Here is a 14,852-nt window from a genome sequence, read left to right as displayed (position 1 = left end):
CCCAAAAGAAGGATTTTAGAACTTTCGTTTCAAGAACGAATCTTGCTCCTGACTCCTACATTTTAAATTATTATTTTCCTTGCCCTCATTTTAGAAAGTATATAAATATACTTTGTCCCACTAAGTGGAAGGCACCTTTATAAGTTGCATTAAATCATTTTAAACACAAGGCAAAGTTTTAATTAATTTGCTATTTAATTAGCTTTTCCCATCCAATCTATTAGCAAATATTTTCCACTTAATTTTCTATAAATCTTTCAAGCATCCTCTTCACACCATTCTTACACACACCATCTGGAGCACTTGGATGCTTCTTAGACCTCTATACGTCTCTCTAAAGACAAATCTGATGGAGCTGAGATAACCTGCTACTTTCCTTAGGTGAAGAATCCACCACATTGAGAGGCTGACATAGGCTTTATGTGCTCCACCTACCTCCCCTTCCAACCTCATTTCTACCTCATTTCTGCCTCGAATTTTGGCCACAGTGGACTTACCTGAGTCCTCAAACCCTTCAGGTTTCCTCTTGTCCCCAGGGCTTTGAACACTATTTTTTCTTTTTCTTTTTTTTTTTTTTTTTTTTTTACCATTTTCTAGAACTTTCGTCCCACACCATCCCTTATCAAATCCACTCATCCTTTAGGTTTCAACATTGGTATGATTTAAATATCCGTGTCCTTTCAAATTCATATGTTGGAATTTAAATCTCAAGGAGATGGTAGTAAGAAGTGGGGGTCTGTGAAAGGTGACTAGGCATTCTGGGCTCTGCCATCACGGACAGGTTTAATGCTCTTATAAAAGAGACTGGAGAACATGCTTATCCCTTTGGCCCTTCTAAACCTTCTACTATGTGGAGACACAACCTTCTGGAGGACATATGACATCTTGGAAGAAAGAGTACGCCCTTCCCAGATATGGAATCTGCTAGCATCTTAACCTAGACTTCTCAAGAAGAAATAAGTTTTCGTTACTTATGAATTACCCAGTCTTTTGTGTTTTGTTACAGAAGTAGGACCAAACTAAGAAAAGTATCAGCTTTACTTCTTCAGAAAAAAAAACTTCCCTTGCAATACTTGCTTTTCTACCAGAATTAGTTAGAAAATTCTGACTTATATCTCCATAGCACCCTAGGCTTCTCCTTTTGTGAAAGGAGTAAAACAAATGACTCTCTTTATTATTTTTTTAAATATCTGCTACTCTCATGAAGGTAGAAGTTATGTTTAAGATATTTACTGTTTTTAACCCAGAGCTTTACACCTAATAATCAATAAATCTTTTTTTAATAGATGAAAGAATAACCACTTCAACTATGTCATTTAGAACAGTAGAATTTTAGAGATGGAAAAAAATATCCTTAGAAATTACCAAATCAATCCTTTTATTTTATGAATAAAGAAATTCAATAGTTTGTCTCCCAAAAAGTCACAAAATGCCTTGCTGTGATAATGTGTTTTAAATATAACAAATAAGTGAATGAAGGAAGGAATAATAGAAAAGGTAAATCTAAAATATGGCTCTAATTTTGCAATATTATCCTTGAGGATTCCTTATAATTACATGGACATTGATAAATCACACCAGCTCCAAGAAAATAATTGCCTCAACTAATGATTTGGGTACTTTTAGCATTTATAAATTATGTGTCATCTCTTCACAGACAAATATTCCTTCCTAAGTTAATTCTCAATACATTCAATCACATTATTTTTCATCTTTAAGCAGAATTTCTTGTCTTATATAATAAAGTCTGTATTTCCTCTCTTCATTTTTCTATGCCATGGGAATTGTGTTCATTTTTATTTATTATTTATTTAATCTCCTCTGCATTGGCAGAAAACGTCTGAATCCTTTCCTGAGAGGTGACAGATTTACCACCACAGTCTCTTAGCCCCATCCCGACTGGCACACAACCTCAACATGTCTGCATGACAATGGAGCCACTACACCCTGCTTAGAGAGGTCAAGTCCAGAACCTTGGTTTTATTGCTATTGTATTTGGATCAATAGAACTAACAAACCACAATGGGAACAAGCATGAGGGGCTACCCAGACCCTATTCCTAGTGAAATACCCATAACTAGAGAAAAATATATAAATCAAAACAATAATCCACAGTCTATAGAAGTTGTCCTAAGTGCATACAGCAAATAGAGGGGAAAGAAAACTTTTTTTAGAAAAAAAATCTACCAAATCTTGGTAAGAACAGCAAGAATCAGTGGCACTGCAGTCACGACCTGCCCCCTCACTCCCCATTGCCAGTACTGTGTGACACAGCTCCAGTCCATGTGATTATGGGTAGGATTACAGAATTCTCTTATCCCAGCCCTCAATCAAGGAATATAGTGTCTCCCCAGGAAGGGCTGCGGACCAGCACTTCTCCTCTCCCCCACTCCTGCTCCCCGTTGAGGAGACTAAACTCTGAGTGAGTAGAGCAAAGAGACTTTCCTCATCCACTAGCCTCCACCTCCAGGATGGAGGCTCCACCCCAATCCCAGCAGGCTGAGAATACTGGGACCCTGATTTCCCTGTGCCTAGCTCTAGGTGCCACACTGAGAGACACATAATGAGAACACCTGAGACTACCTCAGCCACCCAGTGCTCCAAACACAACAGGGAGTCACTCTGGGAGAAGTGGGCCACTATTGATACCAACCTAATGACAGTAGTGGATTACACAAGTTAAAAGGATTATAAGGAATACTGTGGACAACGATATGCCATCAAATTAGATAACTTGGCTGAAGTGGGGAAAGTTCTAGAAAGATACAAATCACCAAAGCAATTTAAGAAGAAATAGAAAATCTGAGTAAAACCACAAAAAATAAAAGTGAATTTGTGCATTAATCAGGGTTCTTAGTGAAACAGAGCCAATAGGATACACACACACACACACACACACACAAAAAAAGTACACACACACAAACACACACTCACATGCACACACACTGAGAGGAGGTTTGTTAAAAGGAATTGGCTTCCATGAGTATGGAGGCTGGTGAACTCCGAATCTGCAGAGTTGGCCCAGCAGGATGCAGGCCCAAGTAGCACACGAAGAAGATGACATTTGAAGGCAGGAGAACTTTCTTTTTGCTCTCCTCGGGCTTTCTGCTGATGAAATAAGACCCACCCACATTATGGATGACAATCTGCTTTACCCAAAGTTCAATTTAAATACCAGTTTCATGCCAAAATCACCCCAAGTTAACACACAAAAAATAATTTTCACAATTAATAATTTAAAAACACCCCACAAAGAAAAGCCAAGGTCAAGGTAGCTTCCCACTTCTGAATTCTACTAAACATTCAAAGAAGCATTGTTTTAGTCCACTTTTTCTCTGTTGTGACTAAAAGCTGACCAGAACAATGTTAGGGGAGGAAAAGTTTATTTGGGGGCTCACAGTTTCAGAGGTCTCAATCCACACATGGCAGGTTCCTTTCCTCAGGGCTCACTGTGAGGCTGAACATCATGGTAGAAGAGTGTAGTAGAGGGAAGTGGCTCATGTGATGATCAGGAAGCAGAGAGAGATACAAATATATACCCCAAAGCCACACCCGCAATGCCCCACCTCCTCCAACCTGCCTTCAGTTAGCACTCAGTCAATCCTATAAGGTGATTAAGTCACTGATTGGGTTAAGGCTCTCGTAACCCATTCATTCTTCTCTGCACCTTCTTACATTGTCTCACACGTGAGCTTTTGGGGTATACCACATCCAAACCACAGCAAGCATTAATGCCAATTCTCATAGACTCTTCCAAAAAACTAAAGAAAACTCATTTCCAACTCATTCTATGACACCAATATGATGACTCTGTGCCAAAACTAGCAAAAGCCACCACAGGAAACTATAGATATATACTGTGAATGACTATAGAAACTAAAGTCATCAACAACATTAGAAAACAATCCAGCAACTTATAAGGATTATGTCTCATGAATGTTGCATTGTAAGAATACAAAGTTGGGTCTGTGATCACTACTAACACAACATTTCAATAAAATAAGAGACAAAAGCTACATAACTCTCTCAATAGATTTGAAAAGCATTTGACTGAGTTCAACATGCCATCATGATTTTAAACAGACACACACACACACACACACACACACACACACACACACACACACACACTAGCAGTAGAAAATAACTTCTTCAACCTGACAAAAGTGATCTACGGAAAAACCCAAAAGTGACACCACATTTAATAGTAAAAGACTAAAAATTCATCAATTCTGTTCAGCATTAGAGTGAAGGTTCTGGTGAGAACAATTTGTCTATACAAAGAAAATCATCAATATTAGGAAGAATGAAGTGAAACATCTCTATAAAGCTGGCATGACTTTGTATATAGGAAGTTCTAAGAAATCCACTAAAAACTATTAGAACTAAAAAAAATGAGTACAATAAGATTGAAGAACAAACAATTAACACATAAAAATCAATCATGCTGGGCGCAGTGGCATATGCCTGTTATCCAAGTGGCTCAGGAGGCTGAGGCAGGAGGATTGCAAATCCAAAGCCAGCTTCAGCGACTCAGTGAGGCTCTAAGCAAGTTAGTGAGACCCTATGTCAAAATTTAAAAAAATAAAAAGGGCTGGGAGCATGGCTCAGTTGTTAAGCACCCTTAAAGGGAAAGTGAGAAATGAAAGACAGAGACCAGGCAGAGATACACAGGAGAGTTTGTGTGTCAGAGCTGACAAAAAAGGCCATCTCTCTAAAGCAGAGAGAGGGGCAAAACAGGCTTGGGTTTCCGGACTTTTATGGGGGAGGCTCAGGAATCAGAGCCGGGCAGGTCCTAATGTGGGTGGTTAGGGGTTGGTATGGTTTCAGGGAATGATGAGCCTTTGAGTGGGAAAGAGAAACTTTTTCTTTAAAATAGTGGCTGTCACTTAAGAAGGCTGTCCAGATGCTAAGCAAGGGCCTTACATCCCCCCCCCCTTTTTTTTATTGGGCCCCACAGGGAACAGGGATGTAGGTCAATCTTCTATAACTGCTTCCTGCTGGAGAGGGGCAGCATTTGAATCCCACATTAGGGGCGCAGGATGTCACTGGAATGACAACGGAGGTTGAGTGATGGTGGAATGTTGTCCCTGGTGGCCCAATTTTGGTGAGGGTTTGGTATTTCTGTAATAAAAGCTGGTTTATTGTTTGGTTAGAGATTTTTTTGGATCTGGTCTTGAACAAATCTAATGTCACAGGGGGCAAGCATCAACAGAGGGCCTATGACAAGTAGAGGGGTCAGGAGAGGAAGTGCCCACTAGGGAAGGGGGTTACTGAGCTGCTATCCTTCAGCAAGGAGGGCTGTTGTTGTCCACGTTCGAGGTCCTTTACTATACCAGGTTGATTGACATAAAAGTAGCATTCCTCCTGTAAAAGTCCGCCTTTTTAGGTCATAAGAAGATCAAGGACACTTGGGTTCTGCAGAACCACAGAATTGGTTAAATTGGTTAAAGCAGCTAAAGAGTCAAGCGGGGGCTGAATGGTTAGTATGGTTTGAGCAAGTTGCTGTAAGTCTCCTAGGAGTTGGAAGGGTAATGCCTGGTAATGGTCCCCCTGGGAGGTGAGTGCAGAATAAAGGAGGAGAGCAAAAATGAAAAAGGGAAGGGTGGTACTCATGGTTCTGCAGTGTCCTCACGGTCCTCAAAGATGGAAGGATGATTGGAGGTTCCTGCCTTGGAGAAACACAGCTCGAGAGGGTCTGTGGGTGTCACCGAATTAAAGGGCAGGAAAACTGTTTTAACGGGAGTTATGAACTATGGGATCCCTCAAGGCAGGCCGTCGAGGGAGTGGTAAGAATGACCAGAGAGGGTCCAGTCCATTGTGTAGAGAGTTGAGAGGAGAAAGGGGGCCTTCTGAGGAGTTTAAAAAGTACCCGGTCACCAGGAGACAGAGTGGGAGAAGGGGAGAGGCAGGACTAGGCTTTGTCAGAACAGCATCACTGTGTTGCAAAGAAGGTTCCTAACGTAGGCAAGAAGGGGCCAGGAAAGACGGGGAGAAGGGGTGAGTGGGGAAAGGAGAAAGCCTGCACAGAAGGAGTTTCCTTCCATTGTCCTGAACGCTCACACAAGATATGAAAATTCCATAAAATACTGGGATCAAGGTGCTGTTAGGTGGCCATTGCTCAAGTCATAGAAGGGCCATGACTGAGTGGAAAGTTGAATTAGTCAGGAGCCAAACAGAGTGCGGTTAAGTGGGCGGGCGAGGGGACAGCCGAGAGGTGAGTCAGATGGGACTCTGGATTGGGAGTTCCTGAGGCGAGCTGGAGTGCTGGAGTGGCTAGAGGCAGGTGTCCCCAGCTCTAGGCCAAACCAGAGAGGGGGGACAGGAACGAAAAGGGGTCGTCAACACACGATTCACTGGCCCCGTGGCTGAAGCCTTTCTGGGACTGAGAGAAGGGAGTCATCACCCACTGCTTCCCTAGTCCCAGCCATGGAGAGTCTTGGTGGCCTGGCCAGGGCTTTCGTGAGGTCAGCTGAGGAGCTGAGAACCAAGACCTGAGAGTGAACTCGCCAAGGGGAAGGGATGGGAAGGTCAGAATCTTGGTGCTGGGCCAAGATCTAAGTTAACTTCTGTCTCTAGTGAGGAGACTTGTGAGGAGGAGGGGAGGGGAAGGGCGGAGTCACTGACCCCAGTGAGGCCAGAGTGTGGATGAAGAAGAAGAGCTCCAGGTGAGTGGAAGAAGGTGTGGGGTCATTGTCCTGGGCCCTCAGGCCAGGATCCCAAAGCAGCTCAAATTCCCAGAGGGAGAACAAAGCTGATGGGAGAACGGGATCAAGTCACTGGCATCAATGAAAGAAAAGTGGCCTGGACTAGTCACACACACATGGGGTAAGAAGCGGGTTTACTGTCAGGAGCCTGATGAGGCTGCTCTGCAGGAAGAGAGGGACAGCAGTTATTGTGATTGGGCCAGAAAATGGAGGGGTTTTGAGATGGATGTGAATAGGCTCGTGGTGTGAGGATCCCAGACAGTAGGGTCCACCTCGGAAGGGGGTAACGGGAGGCACTGGCAGATGGAATAGGGGATAGTCCTAAGGTAAGGGTGAGGATCAGGGGAGCAGTGGGGAGTCTGGATGGAAGCCTATATGAGGGGAGAAGGAAAGCACAGCCCTCAACTTTGTGAGAATGTCCCTTCCCAAAAGGGGAACAGGGCACTGTGGAGTGACAAAAAAGAGTGGGTAAAAATCAGAGCCAAAAGCACAAACAAGGCTAGGTGTGTGGAAGGGTTGGTAAGGTTTAGCCTCTACCCTGAGTAGTCGGCCCCCCATCCCTGGAGGACTGAATGTGTAGCCCCGGTGTCTAGGAGGAAGGCCCACCTGAAATACGCAGAGTGACCCTGGGTTCCGTGGAGTGATGATACTGGTTGGGTGATGGGGACCTGGGCCTCGTCAGTCCTCTGCAGCCAGTCCTAAGAGCTGGAAAGGGGAACCAGAAGGGCCAGATGGCAGGGACTGCTATGGGCTCAGGGACAGTCAACGGCCCAGTGTCCCTCCTGATGGCATTAAGGACAAGGGCACAGAGGCTTGTGAGGTTTGGGACATGTACGAGCCCAGTGACCCATCTGACCACATTGAAAACAGGGTACTAGTGGTCCCCAGGGACCTTTCTGTGGGCCAGTGGAACCAGGGACAGAGGCTGAGGCTAGATGGATGGCTTGAGTGAGCATCTGATATTTCTGCTTCTGGGCCTTCTTAAAGGCCACTCCCAGAACCTCAGCTTGGGACTTAGGAGCCCCCTCTTGAGTCGCCTTAGTTTGGCCTTAATTTGGGGAAAACTCTGGGAGAAAAAGTGGGACATTAGTAGTTGTCTCCCACCTGGAGTCTCGGGGTCCAGGTTAGCATATTGTAATGCAGCCTTGGTCAGGAGACCTAAACATGCTGAAGGTTTCCATTCTTATCTTGGAGGACCTCCTGAGGCTTCTCATAATTGATAGCCTTATGGGCTGCCTTTCGAAGTCCTGCCATGAGTCAGGTAATGAATTGGTTTCTTTTAGTTACTCCTCCTCTAGTCATAATCCCAATTGGGGTCCTGATCAGGGACGGACTCAGTGCCAATCAGATGGGCAGGGGAAGTCTGATGTACCTCATCAGAATAATTTCTAGCTTGCTCCCAAACTTACCCGTGCTCCTTGGGCAGGAGGGTGTTAGAAAAGATCACACGGACATCGCGGAAGGTCAGATCATATGATTGGGTCAGATACTGAAACTCTTTGATATATGTGGTGGGACTTGAAGTATAAGACCCAGGATGCTTTTCTATCTGTGAAAGATCTGACAAAAAGAACCCGGATTACACCATCTACCCCAGCCACCTCGCGTAGAGGGCACAGAGATGCAGGTTGGGCAACGGCAGCCCATAAGTGTGTAGCAGGAGAGAAGGGCAGGGTGTGGGGGGAGGCCAAGGGGACAGTTGCTACAGCGGCTTCATTAGAAAGGGAACTGTGGTATGGCGGGGTCTCATTCACTGTGTCGGAGAAGGAGAATCCTGGGTAGGATCCTCTGTCCCTTTGGAAGCAGGCATAGGGGAGGTGAGAGCTACGAGGACTTGTGTGGGAGAGCAAGAGTTGCAGAGAGAGGGCTTAGAACATAGAGAGGATAAGCCTGAACGTATGATATTTCTTTCCATTTTCTCGAACTGCTCCCACAAGAGTTAAAAAGATTCCTGATAACATTGAGATCTAGAGTGCCATTAAGCAGGCATTTAGAGTCATTATCCAAAGGATACAGAGGCCAGATCTGATTGCACAAATGGATAAGTTTTGGGGGGTTTAGGTCTGGGGTGAGAGAGAGCTCAAAACCCAGGACCTAAATAAAAGACCACCTATAGACCCATTCAATAGTAGGGATCAGCCATAGCTGTGAAAGCTGTGGCTGGGGGTGCCCCCAACCATACGGTAACCCTGGGAATGCTGGATGTTTCAATGGTCATTTCCCGAGACCCGACCCATAGGTTGTTTAGCTTGACCAGAGACAGGGGTCTTACCTGGAATGTCTGGTGGTGGGTGTGGAGAGGGCATTTGGCAGAATGGAGGGCTTGGTCCCACTATGGAATCTGGATTGGGGCTGAGGGACACTCAGTGACCCTCAAAAAGGGGAGCAGGCACACCAGGGAAACTGACCTCGGGTTTTGGCACCAAAATGAAGGGAAAGCAAGGAATGATAGATGGGTAAGCGAGAAATGAAAGATGGAGACCAGGCAGAGATCCACATGAGAGTTTATTTGTCAGAGCTGACAAATAAAGGCCATCTCTCTATAGGAGAGAGGCAAACTGTCTTGGGTTCTGGGACTTTTATGGGGCAGGCTCCGGAATCAGAGCTGGGCGGGTCCTAATGTGGGTGGTTAGGGGTTGGGTTGGTATGAGGGAGCGATGAGCCTTTCTCAGAAAGGCCCTTGGGCAGGAAAGCAGAACTTTTTCCTTAAAACAGTGACTGTCACTTAAGATGGCCATCCAGATGCCAAGCAAGGACCCTATTACCCCTGGGTTCAATTCCTAGTACCCCCCCAAAAAAAAGAAAAGGAAAGGAAAAGAAAGAAATAAAAACCAATCATATTCCCATACACCAGCAACAATTTGAAAATGAAATTAAGAAAATATATCCATTCAAAACAACATCCAAAAGATAAACACAGGAATAAACAAAAGCAATGTAAGATTGGTTCACTGAAAATTACAAAACATTAAAGAAATTGTAGAAGCCCTCAAAAGATAACAAGCCATTCCATGTTCATGCTTCAAAAGACATAATATTGTTAAGATAGCAATAGTTTCCAAATTGATGGCCAGATTCAATGGATAGACAGATTTTGATACATATCAATATCCCAAGCAGCTTCTTTAATTGGCATTACAAAGATGATCTACAATTAATATGGAAATGCAAGTGATTCCAAGTAGCCAAAACCATCTTGAAAAAGAACAAAGTTGGAGGATTCATACTTACCTATTTCAAGAAGACTCTTACAACTCAACAATAAAAATGCAAATAGACCAATTAAAAATGAACAAAGAATCTGAATGGGTATCTCTCCAAAGAAAGCACAGTTTTAATGATCAAAAACACACGAGAAAAGCTTAACATCATTAGCTGTCCATGTTAATGCAAATCAAAACCACAATGAGATCCCCTATCAAAGAAAGCAGAATAGTTACAGTAAGATACATATTAGCAAGTGAGAGTGTGATAGTTAATTTTATATGTCTACTTGACTGGACAAAGGGATGGCCAGCTATTTGCTAAAACATCTTTTCTAGGTGTGTCTTTGAGAGTGTTTTTAGAAGAATTAGCATTTGAATCAATAGACTGAATACAGAAGAGTGTCACCAATAAGGGCCCAAATGGAACAAAATGGAAGGAGGAATTTGCTTTTTCTGCCCAAGCTGGGACATCTGTCTTCTCCTGCTTTTAGATATGGGTACTCCTGGGTCTCAGGTCTTCAGATTTGCACCGTGACTTTCACTGTTACCCCACCTTGCCCTCTTGGGCCTTCAGATTCAACTGAGTTACACCAGTGATTTCCCCAGTTTTCCAACTTGCTCCAGATTTTGGGACTTCTCAGCCTCCATAATCATTTAAGTCAAATCTCATTAGGTCAGTTTCTCTGAAGAAGTGGAAATATTGGAAATTCATACACTGCTAAGAGGAATTCACAGTCATTTTGGAAAATAGCAAAACAGGTTTGTTAAGACAGTTATTATTAGTAGTACTTTCTAGATGAGAAGTTCACTAAAAGTTTAAACACAGAGCTACTCTATGACATAGCAATTCCACTCCTAGGTCCATACCCCAGAAAAATGAAAATTTACGGCAACATAAAAATTGCTCCACAAATGTTCATAGCAACACGTCACAGCCAAGTTACGGAAGCAACCCAAATGTCCATCAACTGAAAAATGGATAAATAAAATGTGATGTGGCCATACAATGAAATATTCGTCACCAATAAATCAGAATAAATCACTGCAACCTGAATGAACCTTGAAAACATTGTCCTAAGTGAAAGAAGCTTCTCACCAAATACCACACATCATCATCTGATTATGTTTATGTGAAAAATCCACAACAGACAAATCTACAGAGACAAGAAGTAGATTAGTGATTGCCTAAGGCTGAGTGGAGAGGGTACCGCTGAAGAATAATGGAAAATAACTGCTGATGGGTATGGGTTTCCTTTTTTTTTTAAATAAAGCTGATTGAGGCAATGATTACACCATTTTGTGAATATACTAAGAAACACTGAATTATTACACCTTCACTGGACAAATTGTATGGTATGTAAATTATATCTTAATAAAGTTGCTATAAAAACAATACTCTTGTCGGACACAGTGGTGCATGCCTGTAATCCCAAAGGCTTGGGAGGCTGAGGCAGGAGGATCATGAGTTCAAAGCCAGCCTCAGGAAAGGAGAGGCGCTAAGCAACTCAGTGAGATCTTGTCTCTAGATAAAGTACAAAAATAGAGCAGGGGATGTGGCTCAGTGGTTGAGTGCCCCTGAGTTCAATCCCCAGTTAGAAAAAAACAAAACAAAACAAAAAACCCTCTTTATATAACATGACAGTCCCCTTTGATGGTTAGCTAAGTTATAAGAGGGTGCTGAAGAGGGTGCTGAGATTCAAAGTGGATGTGGAGACATTCACAAAGTGTGCCTTAAAATAAAAGCAAACATTCCAGGGAGGAAAAATAATGTTCACAATTCTAGCCAACTCAATTGAAAGAGGTTTCTCCTCCCCAGCCCTAATGTCCTGCCAACTTGCCCCTCTGCCCTGATGAACCAGGTACACCTCTGTCTTCACTCATGGTTTGTGCAGTTCATAGATGTTTCATCTGAAGAATGGTGTTTCACCATTGGCTTGCATTGCCGCCTTTCTTTCTGAACTTCTCAACCTCCACGTTAGGTAAGAGTGATATTACTGTTCCCATTTCACACCTGAGGACACGGAAGCTCCACAGAGTAAGCTGGCAACGGGTATGGAGCCGACACTGAACTCCACACAAGGTGCTTGGTTCCCAGGTCAGAGTTCTCCCACTGTGTTGCTCCTACCCGTCTTTTTAACACATATTGCTTATTCTCTGAGGTAGCATCCTATTCAGTGTGTATAATTAAAAACATTAATTGCAATATGTATTTTAATTGATGAGCTCTGCTGATTTCAGAAACCACAAAACCATTGATTCATCAAGATTGAGTAGGAGTCCAGTCGGCAATGGAATTTATTAATCCATCTCAGTAGACATTACTAATATTTTCCTTAAGCAACATATTCCTGGTGGAGATGAAAGCAGAAAGCCCATTGCTAAAGCAACGGGGATGGAACCCCACCAAACAAACGTCATCGAAATGTATCATGGCGTGTTAATTTTGAGGTGAAGCTTTCTGTCCTCTGGCCATGTCTTCTGTTCAACTCCTATTTTTTTTTTAGAGTATTATTGTTAGATGCATAATTAGCCTCATGTAAGGACAGACTATTTTCTTAGTCCAACGAAGAGAGTTTATTCACTTCAAAATCACAGTTTGTAGAAGGAATTTATACTTCAAAATCAGAAATTAGTTTAAAAGAAAGAGATGTAATTCTAAACATAACCCCTAAAACCAGGACAACATTGAGTGTCTCCAGAATCCTCCCAACAGTAAGACAAGTATTACCAGAGAATATAGAATATTATATTTTTTTGGCATTTGTCTTTTTAATTGAGATAGTCTAATATTTTAGATTTCAACTGTATAGTTTTTTAAAGAATTTCCTTTGGGGCTGGGGATGTGGCTCAAGAGGTGTTGCACTCACCTGGCATGCGTGCGGCCCGGGTTCGATCCTCAGCACTACATACAAACAAAGATGTTGTGTCCGCCAATAACTAAAAAATAAATATTAAAAAATTCTCTCTCTCTCTCTCTCTCTCTCTCTCTCTCTCTCTCTCTCTCTCCCCCTCCCTCCCTCCCTCTCTCTCTCACTCTCTCTTTAAAAAAAAAGAATTTCCTTTGAGCTATGATCACACAACTGAAAAGTGACATATGTGATCAAGGGAGATTTGTCTCTCTCCTCGTGGAAAGTTAAACTGTGCACCTCCCAGAAAGCCTAGAAAGGAGAGTTTATTCCTTTTTACCTAAGTAACTAAGAAAAGGCTGTTTTTTCAGGATTAAAAATTAAGAGCTGTTTCTCTGAACCAGAAAAAAAGATTACAACAGAGTGGTCCCAGCCAGGCAGAGGGGCTTCTGACTAACCTCTCCCCCATCCTGCACAAGCTGTATAGAATTACAGAACTTCTGCAGCTTTTGAGTCATTTTCTTTGTGCTGGGGAAAAGTCTCTTGCATATTTCATAACCCTTGCTTTTCCCTACTTTACATGTTATATTAACTCTTGCTCAACTGGGTTTAAAGCAACTAAGGAGTCTTTAATAGAATCCACTTGTAAACTAGTAGATTTATCTGGTCATTAATTGTAACTCTAGACTTGACTATCTAGTTGAGAGTTGTTCTTATTATCCACTGCTGGAAAACAGTGGCTTAATACAACAAATAATTTATTGAATGTCATGATTGTGTAAGTTAGGTATTCAGGCAGGGCTCAGCAGGTTGATTCTTCTGTCTCATGTGTCACAACAAATGTCATTGGATGGTATCTGCTGGTGGACTAGATGCCTTAATAGAACTCATATCTGGCACCTTGGCAGAGATGGCCAGAAGAATTAAATCAACCAGTACTGCATATCTGCACATCTCTCCAAACCAGTAGTCTGAGTAGTTGAAAATTTCACATGGCAGCTCAGGGATCCCACAGACCAAGAACCCCAGCAAGCAAAGCTTTTGATGGCCTGACTCAGAGGTCCTGGAGCGACACTTTCACTGTGTCATATTGGTCAAGCAAGCCACGGAGGCCAACTCAGATTCAAGGGGTGAGTTATCAGACTTCAATTACCAATGAAAGGCATGCCTCAGTAATCTACCGGATCTATCTTTAATCTACCAGAGTCTATAGCCATTAAGCACAGGCTTCTGGAAACAGTCAATTGAATTTCCATGGTCATATAAAATCAAAGATTCAGGGTTTGGGGTTGTGGCTCAGTGGTACAGCACTCGCCTAGTACGTGTGAATTCCTAGGTTCAATCCTCAGCACCACATAAAAATAAATTGCGGCAGTCTGGCTGGGCACAAAATAATCGAGCCCCACACCTTGTAGATTCAAACAGCAACTCTTTATTCCCGAACTCTCACTGGCACTCTACAGGCACGTTCTGGGAAAATCCACACCCTCCACGGGGCTCTGCGTACCAAATACCCTCTGAATCCCGGGAGAACTCAACGGGAACTCAAGGAGTGGGTGCCTGAGGCAGCAGGATATGCCCTATTCCCAGCAGGATCCACCCTAAACCTGGAGCCCCCCTAATCCCTGAGCAGGGTCACCTTTCAAACCAAAACTCTCAAACATTCATGCAATGTCACTGCAAATGACCTGGGTCCAAGGCAAGCCCATTTCCACAATGGAGAGTCCTCCCTCTAAGCAACATGGGGTAGGCTGACAAGGAAATTGCCGTGCGTCATTCCTATGGCTCTCAGCAATAAATAAATAAAATAAGGTATTATGTCAACTACAACTAAAAAATATTTTTAAAAAATCAAAGATTCACATGGCCAAGCATCAGCCTGTCATCCCAACTCCATGAAGAGGTAATCATAATAATTCTTTAAAAGTAATGTCATGTGAGTGCTTCTTTAACTTTCTTCATCCTCTCTACTTACAAATTTGTCCTCTCTGATCATCACTCTGTGTTTTGTAGAGTTCCCCTACATAGCTCTGCCTCAGACTGCCAGATACAACCCCTCAGTCCCAGCCCAATACCCTAGACCTCTGCTTTTC

This window comes from Ictidomys tridecemlineatus, chromosome 6 (genome assembly GCF_052094955.1).
Source record: "Ictidomys tridecemlineatus isolate mIctTri1 chromosome 6, mIctTri1.hap1, whole genome shotgun sequence".
NCBI lineage: Eukaryota > Metazoa > Chordata > Mammalia > Rodentia > Sciuridae > Ictidomys > Ictidomys tridecemlineatus.
The sequence above is the reverse complement of the archived record's forward strand: the minus strand, read 5'-3'. Positions refer to the sequence as shown.